This window comes from Macaca nemestrina, chromosome 16, assembly GCF_043159975.1.
Source record: "Macaca nemestrina isolate mMacNem1 chromosome 16, mMacNem.hap1, whole genome shotgun sequence".
NCBI lineage: Eukaryota > Metazoa > Chordata > Mammalia > Primates > Cercopithecidae > Macaca > Macaca nemestrina.
The window spans coordinates 79,249,451-79,260,378 of record NC_092140.1 but is presented as its reverse complement, the minus strand read 5'-3'; positions in this window follow the sequence as shown (position 1 = coordinate 79,260,378).

The following is a 10,928-nucleotide window of genomic DNA, read 5'->3' as shown; positions in this document are numbered from 1 at the left end:
CACCAGGACTGAGGAACCAGTCCGCCCTTCTGTAGGCTGTGGGCACTGCCAGTCTCTACGGGGGTCCTCCTGGGAGGCCTCACTTGCTGGGGGAGGGGAAGAGTTGTTGGAAACATCCAGGAAAAAAGGCAAGGATCTCTATTTACATGGACTCCTTCCAATAAAACCCATTCGAATTTCTTTTCATTTCTTTATAAGCTGAAAATGTGGCTGGATGGGGTGCTATTTGCTGGATCAGATTTTCTATCTTTTAGTAAGACTGGCTTGGATGTGTCTATTACTTGTCTTTACAATATGAGGATACTTATCCCCTAGTCTAAGGTTTTGGACTTTGATATGGTTTAGCTGTGTCCCCACCCAAATCTCATCTTGAATTGTAGCTCCCATAATTCCCATATGTTGTGGGCAGGACTCAGTGGGAGATAATTGAATCATGGGGACAGTTTCCTCCATATTGTTCTCATGGACGTGAAGAAGTCTCATGAGATCTGATGATTTTATAAGGAGTTTCCCCCTTTGCTTGGCTATCATTTCTCTCTTGTCTGTCACCATGTAAGACGTGCCTTTCACCTTCTGTCGTGATTGTGAGGCCTCCCAGCCACATGGAACTGTGTGTCCATTAAATCTCTTTTTCTTCATAAATTACCCAGTCTCATGTATATCTTTAACAGCAGCGTGAAAACAGACTAATACAGACTTCAACCAAATTTTGGAGATTGACCTTCCATTGACATTCTATTACATATCTACCACACTTGTAAAATCCAGATGTCCACTTCCCTTTCTTGCTCAAATTCCAGCCTCCTAACATATGAGGATAAGCACAGGCTTTATACAGCAGTGAGTGGCTCCCGAGGAGCTGTTCTCAGTATCAAGACTTCATCCTCCATCCCTCCTAACCCCCACCATGAGCAACTTTTCACAGCACTAATGGCCATGTGCAGAAATCCTGACTGTCAACTCAACAGGATGAGGCTTCCTCTCCGGGATAGGAGCGAGTCTTCCATTTCCCCCAGGCTATTGCAAGAAGCTATACCTTCATGAATTTCTTCACTAAAGGGTTAGGACAAATTTTAAAGGGAGTTACCTCATGGAGAGAAGGAGAGGCTGTGTTTGTTAACTGCTTCCAGAAGCCAGAGGGGAAGTCCCCAAGGAAATGAACCCTCCACAAGAGGATCGTTCATGGATACTCCACAGATCCTACCTGGCTGCCCTGCCCTGTGGTTCCTGCTTCTCTCTTTCCCAGTCACCTCTTTCTGCAAGGGTCCATGTGTGAATTCCATCCATCTCTCAGTGAAATCACCCCTAACCACAGAAAGGAGTCTCCTGGATCTTACAGAATCTCTATTTTTCATAGTATGTTATAATGTAAAGTCTTTCCAACAATGAGAACACTGTGATGAATCATATGCTAAATATCCGTGCACCCTCCTCCAAGTTTTATCAAATCTAAACACTTTTGCTATATTTACCTGTGATTCTTTTTCTAAAAAGTAACAATATTTTACAAAAATAATTAAATCCCACAATCCTAACACTTCCAACCCCATAGCCTCCTTCCTCCCTCATCCCCTAACTAGAGGAAACTGCTTTAGGGATATGATGTTTTGCCTCATGCATTTTTCTCAAGTCTATACTTTTTGGTCTGGAAAAGTCTAGGGTTTGCTTTCCCATGATGCCAGCAGGATTTCCAAGCTCCTCGAAACATTTTAAAGTGGGGAAAAGAGGTAGAATCTGGCTCTCCAGACACCATCGTATAAAGTGAATAAGGGTCTTCCAGGTTGAGTTTCCCTTTTCCGCTCCTTAACTCATTTATTTCACACATTCACTATTCACAATTAGTGGATTGCCAGGCACTGTTCTAAACTCTGGGAACATAGTAATGACCAAGACTGAGAAACCCCTCCCTAGAGGGCTTGCATTCCAATGAGGGGAGAAGGACAAGAAGAAGATAACTCAACAGATCAGAACACATTAGATAGGTGCTTGGTAGAAAAGAGGGAAGAAAACAGGATTGCAGGGTTGACTGGTGCACAGAGCAGTGTTTGGCTCTTTCCCTTCTTGCCTGGGAGCCTGCAGAATTAAGAACTGGGCCTTAGCACACCTTAATGGTATAACCCAATTGTTTACACAAGAGACACACTAAATGGCCCATTCAGGAAACAGTCATATTAAATTACTTCTATAAGTCTTAGCTGTCGTTAGTCTCCCTTTGGGAGAAGAGAAATGGGATGGCTCTGTCTCCTCATTTTTTATAGTCTCCTAAAGAGGGGGGAATCGTTAACCTTGTTTTTCAGGCAAGCAGTCTGAGGCTCAGAGAACTTCATCAACTCCCCAGCAGTGCATGTAACCACATCCAAAACCAAATACATTACGTTTCAGTGACACAAATATTTATACAAACTGGGATGAAAGATCACAAATACCATCATGTCAGTTTGGTCATCAAATGAATTACTTTTAAAAAAGAATTCCCTTTTGTCTTCAGTTTTTTTTGGCACAAAAGATTATGAACCTGTAGTTAGGTGACTCCAAATTATTCATCTGTTAAAGGAAAACACAAAAATGTCCTGACCAGATGACAGATTTTCTGGGGGGGGGCAGGGGGAAGGTACCAAGAGCCATCACTGAATACTTACTGTGCATCCACTGTTCTAAGTTTGTCTAAATTCTCACAACCCTATAAAGCAGGTAAGTATTTTTATTATTACCCTTTTACCAGGTTGGTGCAAAAGTAATTGCAGTTTTTGCCATTGAAAGTAATGGTAAAAAAAAAAAAAAAAAAGTAAAAAAAAAAAAAGAAAGTAATGGTAAAAACCACAATTATGTTTGCACCAACCTAATACAGACAAACCAAGTCACAAAAAAATTAAGTCAACTGCAGAGCCAGGAGTTCAACTTAGGCCATCTATTAAACTGGGGTGCCTTGGCCACTGTACCCTTGTCTCACTGTAAATGGAAAACAATGACAACAGAAGCCCTAGATTTAGTAGCTACACAATGTAAGGCATTCAAAGAAAGGTGAATGGCACTGGTCACCCCAGGAAAATGTGTACAAAGCAGGATGGTGCTTAACCCAGGAGGAGGGTACAGAAGAGTACAAAGAGTGGGTGAGGGGTCAGTGCTCATCAGTCAGAGGTCAGACTCACACCTGTGACACCAGCAAGCCTCCCAGTGGCCAGATCCCAGTATGTCATGTCCCTGTGTGATCCCCCCACAGTATGTGCCAACCAAGATATCTCCTTGGTGACAAAGAAAGGGGGCCTTATGACATAAGAGGACACAGTGAAGAAAACTGGAGCAATTAAGAATGTATAGACTGTATTACAGATTTCAAGCCGACTATAGTTTGCTCCTAAATAAAAAAATGGCATTCACTCACTCAGGCTGAAACACTTCCAGAATCACATCCATAGCAGGGAGATGTTGCTAGAAAATACAGAAACTGACATTTGCTCGTGGTCCAGCTTGCTTCCTGCTAAGCAAATAATTTCAAGAGAAGCCTGATGCCTCTGGGCAGATATGGTGTTTCTGATCCTGCTTATCTCACTCCAGGTTTCTTGCAACAGGAGTGTGTGTGTGTGCGCGTGTGTGTGTGTTGGGGGGGGCGGGGTACAGAAAGGGTTTTTGTCCTTGCAAACAATCAGAAATCACACTTTGCCTGGAAATTCATGCAAAAATACTTGCTCAGTCCAGTCCTCAACCACAGGTTTTCATTCTTATACACATAATAAGCATCATTTGTTAAATTCTGGCTAAGTCCTTTGCAGGCGTTATGGTAGAAGTTTCAGAATATTGACAAGTGAGTATTAGAAAGACTATTTTACAGAAAATATATCAAGCCTTTCTCTATCTGTGGGCCAAACACTGAGCCTGCCACTTTGCGTGATTCTTGCATTTCACAAAATGACATCAAAGCTCCAAGACGCAATTATTTCCATATATCAGGTGTGCAGGCTAAGGCTCAAAGGAGGAAGGTGACCAGTAGTGATGTGCAAGGTTTTTGAGGCAAGTTGCCTGGTTTTATTCCACTGGATAAATGAATATGTAAGTTACTTAAATCTCTCTTAGCCTCCCTTTCCTCCTCTGTAAAATGGGCTTTGACAGTTCCTCACAGAGAAGCGAGGAACATCTCAAACTTTAATGTGCACATAAATCACCTGGTCTCTTGTTAAAATGCAGGCTCTAATTCAGGAGGTCTGAGGCAGGACCTGAGATCTGCATTTCAAACAAGATTCCAGGTGATGCCCATGCTGCTGACCTGTGGACCACATTTTGAGGGGCAAAGCTTGCCTGGGTTCTCATTTTAAGCTTAAATGAGATAATACACGTGAAGTTCTCAGCACAGTTCCTGGCACACAGTAAGCATTCAGTAACTATAAGTTGATCTGATTATGGTTGTTTCTGTTGGTATAGTGAACTTTAAATTATCGGGCTCCAAGCTAGTGATTGGGTATTCTATAAGATCTTCTTTATAATGTCCTGAAAAGCTCTTGAAAGAGCATGGCAATGGGCAAAGCAGTGTGACATGAATTACAATTCTCGTGTTACCCTTTCATCACACCATGAAACCTCTGTAAGACCATTTAGGATAATCTTTTAGGATAGGTAAGATAACTGTCCTATTTAGTAGATGGAATTATGAGAATCTAATGAAACTACATGTGAGAAAGTTCTCTAACGTAAACACTAGAGTACTGTGTGCACTGGTAGTCATGGTATTTCTGCAGACATAGGAAGATTTTCCAGCCACTCTCCCCTCATGACTCCACCCTCAGAGTTTAAGAACTGTTGGTGGCCTCTTAGGTCAGAAGGCACAAAGGGTAATGAGGCCCAGCCTTTGACACAGGGTAGGAGAAATGGGCTCAAGCCATGTTCAGTGCTGCTTCTACTCAGTTTACACAAGTCATAGAAGAGAAGGAGAGTTGTTAGGAAAAGAAATTGTAGAACAGAGATAAAATGCCAGGCCAGGAGATGGTTCCAAGATGGCTGAATAGGAACAGCTCCAGCCTCCAGCTCCCAGCATGAGTGACACAGAAGATGGGTGGTTTCTGCATTTCCAACTGAGGTACCGGGTTCATCTCACTGGGGCGTGTCGGACAGTGGGTGCAGCCCAACAAGCAAGAGCCGAAGAAGGGTGAGGCATTGCCTCATCCGAGAAGCACAGGGGGGAAGGGAATTCCCTTTCCTAGCCAAGGGAAACTGTGACACAAAACACCTGGAAAATCGGGTAATTCCCACCCCAATACTGCGCTTTACCAAGGGTCTTAGCAAACGGGCACACCAGGAGATTATATCCCACACCTGGCCGGGAGGGTCCCACGCCCACAGAGCCTCCCTCATTGCTAGCACAGCAGTCTGTGATCTAAGGGCAAGGCAGCAGTGAGGCTGGGGGAGGGGTGCCCGCCATTGCTGAGGCTTAAGTAGGTAAACAAAGCCACTGGGAAGCTCGAACTCGGTGGAGCTCACAGCAGCTCAAGGAGGCCTGCCTGTCTCTGTAGACTCTACCTCTGGGGACAGCTCTTAGCCAAACAAAAGGCAAGAGAAACCTGTACAGATTTAAATGTACCAGTCTGACAGCTTTGAAGAGAGTAGTGGTTCTCTCAGCACGGAGTTTGAGATCTGAGAATGGACAAACTGCCTGCTGAAGTGGGTCCCTGACCCCTGAGTAGCCTAACTGGGAGACACCTCCAACTAGGGGCAGTCTGACACCTGACACCTCACACGGCCAGGTACCCCTCTGAGATGAAGCTTCCAGAGGAATGATCAGGCAGCATTTTGCTGTTCAGCAATATTCATTCTTCTCCAGCCTCCGCTGCTGATACCCAAGCAAACAGGGTCTGGAGTGGACCTCAAGCAAACTCCAACAGACCAGCAGCTGAGGGTCCTGACTGTCAGAAGGAAAACTAACAAACAGAAGGGATATCCACACCAAAACCCCATCTGTACATCACCATCATCAAAGACCAAAGGTGGATAAAACCACAAAGATGGGGAAAAAGCAGCGCAGAAAAGCTGAAAATTCAAAAAATCAGAGCACCTCTCCCCCTCCAAAGGAACGCAGCTCCTCGCCAGTAACAGACCAAAGCTGGATGGAGAATGACTTTCACAAGTTGAGAGAAGAAGCCTTCAGATGATCTTCTCCGAGCTAAAGGAGGAGGTTCGAACCCATTGCAGAGAAGCTAAAAACATTGAAAAACATTTTGACAAATCACTAACTAGAATGACCAATGTAGAGAAGACCTTAAATGACCTGATAGAGCTGAAAACCATGACAGGAGAACTATGTGACAAATGCACAAGCTTCAGTAACTGACTCGATCAACTGGAGGAAAGGGTATCAGTGATTGAAGATCAAATGAATGAAATGAAGCAAGAAGAGAAGTTTAGAGAGAAAAGAGTAAAAAGAAATGAACAAAGCCTCCAAGAAATATGGGACTATGTGAAAAGACCAAATCTATGTCTGATTGGTGTACCTGAAAGTGATGGGGAGAATGGAACCAAGTTGGAAAACACTCCGCAGGATATTATCCAGGAGAACTTCCCCAACCTAGCAAGGCAAGCCAACATTCAAATTCAGGAAATATATAGAACGCCAGAAAGATACTCCTCGAGAAGAGCAACTCCAAGACACATAATTGTCAGATTCACCAAAGTTGAAATGAAGGAAAAAATGTTAAAGGCAGCCAGAGAGAAAGGTCAGGTTACCCACAAAGGGAAGCCCATCAGACTAACAGCAGATCTCTTGGCAGAAACTCTCCAAGCCAGAAGAGAGTGGGGGCCAATATTCAACATTCTTAAAGAAAAGAATTTTCAACCCAGAATTTCATATCCAGCCAAACTAAGCTTCATAAGTGAAGGAGAAATAAAATCCTTCACAGACAAGCAAATGCTGAGAGATTTTGTCACCACCAGGCCTTCCCTACAAGAGCTCCTGAAGGAAGCACTAAACACGGAAAGGAACAACCGGTACCCGGTACCAGCCACTGCAAAAACATGCCAAAATGTAAAGACCATCGATGCTAGGAAGAAACTGCATCAACTAATGAGCAAAAATAACCAGCTAACATCATAATGACAGGATCAAGTTCACACGTAACAATATTAACCTTAAATGTAAATGGGCTAAATGCTCCAATTAAAAGACACAGACTGGCAAATTGGATAAAGAGTCAACACCCATCAGTTTGCTGTATTCAGGAGACCCGTCTCGCATGCACAGACACACATAGCTCAAAAAAAGGGGATGGAGGAAGATCTACCAAGCAAATGGAAAACAAAAAAGGCAGGGGTTGCAATCTTAGTCTCTGATAAAACAGACTTTAAACCAACAAAGATCAAAAGAGACAAAGAAGGCCATTACATAATGGTAAAGGGATCAATACAACAAGAAGAGCTAACTGTCCTAAATATATATGCACCCAATACAGGAGCACCCAGATTCATAAAGCAAGTCCTTAGAGACTTACAAAGAGACTTAGACTCCCACACAATATTAAGGGGAGACTTTAACACCCCACTGTCAACATTAGACAGATCAACGAGACAGGAAGTTAACAAGGATATCCAGGAATTGAACTCAGCTCCACACCAAGTGGACCTAATAGACATCTACAGAACTCTCCACCCCAAATCAACAAAATACACACTCTTCCTAGCACCACATCGCACTTATTCCAAAATTGACCACATACTTGGAAGTAAAGCACTCCTCAGCAATTGTAAAAGAACAGAAATTATAACAAACTGTCTCTGAGACCACAGTGCAATCAAACTAGAACTCAGGATTAAGAAACTCACTCAAAACTGCTCAACTACATGGAAACTGAACAACCTGCTCCTGAACGACTAGTGGCTACATAACAAAATGAAGGGAGAAATAAAGATGTTCTTTGAAATCAATGAGAACAAAGATACAACATACCAGAATCTCTGGGACACATTTAAAGCAGTGTGTAGAGGGAAATTTATAGCACTAAATGCCCACAAGAGAAAGCAGGAAAGATTTAAAATCGACACCCTAACATCACAATTAAAAGAACTAGAGAAGCAAGAGTAAACACATTCAAAACCTAGCAGAAGGCAAGAAATAACTAACATCAGAGCAGAACTGAAGGAGATACAGACACAAAAAAACCCTTCAAAAAATCAATGAATCCAGGAGTTGGTTTTTTGAAAAGATCAACAAAATTGATAGACCACTAGCAAGACTAATAAAGAAGAAAAGAGAAAAGAATCAAAAGACGCAATAAAAAAATGATAAAGGGGATATCACCACCAATCCCACAGAAATACAAACTACCATCAGAGAATACTATAAACACCTCTATGCAAATAAACTAGAAAACCTAAATGAAATGGATAAATTCCTGGACACATACACTCTCCCAGACTAAACCAGGAAGAAGTTGAATCCCCAAATGGACCAATAACAGGCTCTGAAATTGAGGCAATAATTAGTAGCCTACCAACCAAAAAAAGTCCAGGACCAGACGGATTCACAGCCGAATTCTACCGGAGGTACCAAGAGGAGCTGGTACCATTCCTTCTGAAACTATTCCAATCAATAGGAAAAGAGAGAATCCTCCCTAATTCATTTTATGAGACCAGCATCATCCTGATACCAAAGCCTGGCAGAGACACAACAAAAAAAGAGAATTTTAGACCAATATCCATGATGAACATTGATGCAAAAATCCTCAATAAAATACTGGCAAACCAAATCCAGCAGCACATCGAAAAGCTTATCCACCACAATCAAGTTGGCTTCATCCCTAGGATGCAAGGCTGGTTCAACATACGCAAATCAAAAAATGTAATCCATCACATAAACAGAACCAAAGACAAAAACCACATGATTATCTCAATAGATGCAGAAAAGGCCTTGGACAAAATTCAACAGCGCTTCATGCTAAAAACTCTCAAGAAACTAGGTATTGATGGAATGTATCTCAAAATAATAAGAGCTATTCATGACAAACCCATAGCCAATATCATGCTGAATGGGCAAAAACTGGAAGCATTCCCTTTGAAAACTGGCACAATACAGGGATGCCCTCTCTCACCACTCCTATTCAACATAGTGTTGGAAGTTCTGGCCAGGGCAATCAGACAGGAGAAAGAAATAAAGGGTATTCAATTAGGAAAAGAGGAAGTCAAATTGTCCCTCTTTGCAGATGACACGGTTGTATATATAGAAAACCCTATTGTCTCAGCCCCAAACCTCCTTAAGCTGATAAGCAACTTCAGCAAAGTCTCAGGATACAAAATCAATGTGCAAAAATCACAGGCATTCCTATACACCAACAACAGACAAACAGAGAGCCAAATCATGAGTGAACTCCCATTCACAATAACCTCAAAGAGAATAAAATACCTAGGATCCAACATGCAAGGGATGTGAAGGACCTCTTTGAGGAGAACTACAAACCACTGCTCAACAAAATAAAAGAGGACACAAACAAATGGAAGAATATTCCACGCTCATGGATAGGAAGAATCAATATCGTGAAAATGGCCATACTGCCCAAGGTAATTTATAGATTCAGTGCCATCTCCATCAAGTTACCAATGACTTTCTTCATAGAATTGGAAAAAACTATTTTAAAGTTCATATGGAACCAAAAAAGAGCCCACATTGCCAAGACAATCCTAAGCAAAAAGAACAAAGCTAGAGGCATCACGCTACCTGACTTCAAACAATACTACAAGGCTATGGTAACCAAAACAGCATAGTACTGGTACCAAAACAGAGATATAGACCAGAAGAACAGAACAGAGGCCTCAGAAATAACATGAAACATCTACAACTATCTGATCTTTGACAAACCTGACAAAAACAAGAAATGGGAAAAGGATTCCCTACTTAATAAATGCTGCTGGGAAAACTGGCTAGCTATATATAGAAAGCTGAAAGTGTATCCCTTCCTTACACCTTATACAAAAATTAATTCAAGATGGATTAAAGACTTAAATATTAGACCTAAAACCATACAAACCCTCGAAGAAAACCTAAGCAATACCATTGAGGACACAGGCATGGGCAAGGACTTCATGACTAAAACACCAAAAGCAATGGCAACAAAAGCCAAAACTGACAAATGGGATCTAATTAAACTAGTGAGCTTCTGCACAGCAAAAGAAACTACCAGAGTGAACAGACAACCTACAGAATGGGAGAAAATATTTGCAATCTACTCATCTGACAAAGGGCTAATATCCAGAACCTACAAAGAACTCAAACAAATTTACAAGAAAAAAACAAACCCATCAAAAAGTGGGCAAAGGATAGGAACAGACATTTCTCGAAAGAAGACATTTATGCAGCCAACAGACACATGAAAAAATGCTCATCATCACTGACCATCAGAGAAATGCAAATCAAAACCACAATGAGATACCATCTCACACCAGTTATAATGGCGATCATTAAAAAGTCAGGAAACAACAGGTGCTGGAGAGGATGTGGAGAAATAGGAACACTTTTACACTGTTGGTGGGACTGTAAACTATTTCAACCATTGTGGAAGATGGTGTGGCGATTCCTCAAGGATCTAGAACTAGAAATACCATTTGACCCAGCCATCCTATTACTGGGTATATACCCAAAGGATTATAAATCATGCTGCTATAAAGACACATGCACACGTATGTTTATTGTGGCACTATTCACAATAGCAAAGACTTGGAACCAACCCAAATGTCCATCAATGACAGACTGGATTAAGAAAATATGGCACATATACACCATGGAATACTATGCAGCCATAAAAAAGGATGAGTTTGTGTCCTTTGTAGGGACATGGATGCAGCTGGAAACCATTATTCTCAGCAAACTATCACAAGAACAGAAAACCAAACACCGCATGTTCTCACTCATAGGTGGGAGTTGAACAATGAGAACACTTGGACACAGGAAGGGAAACATC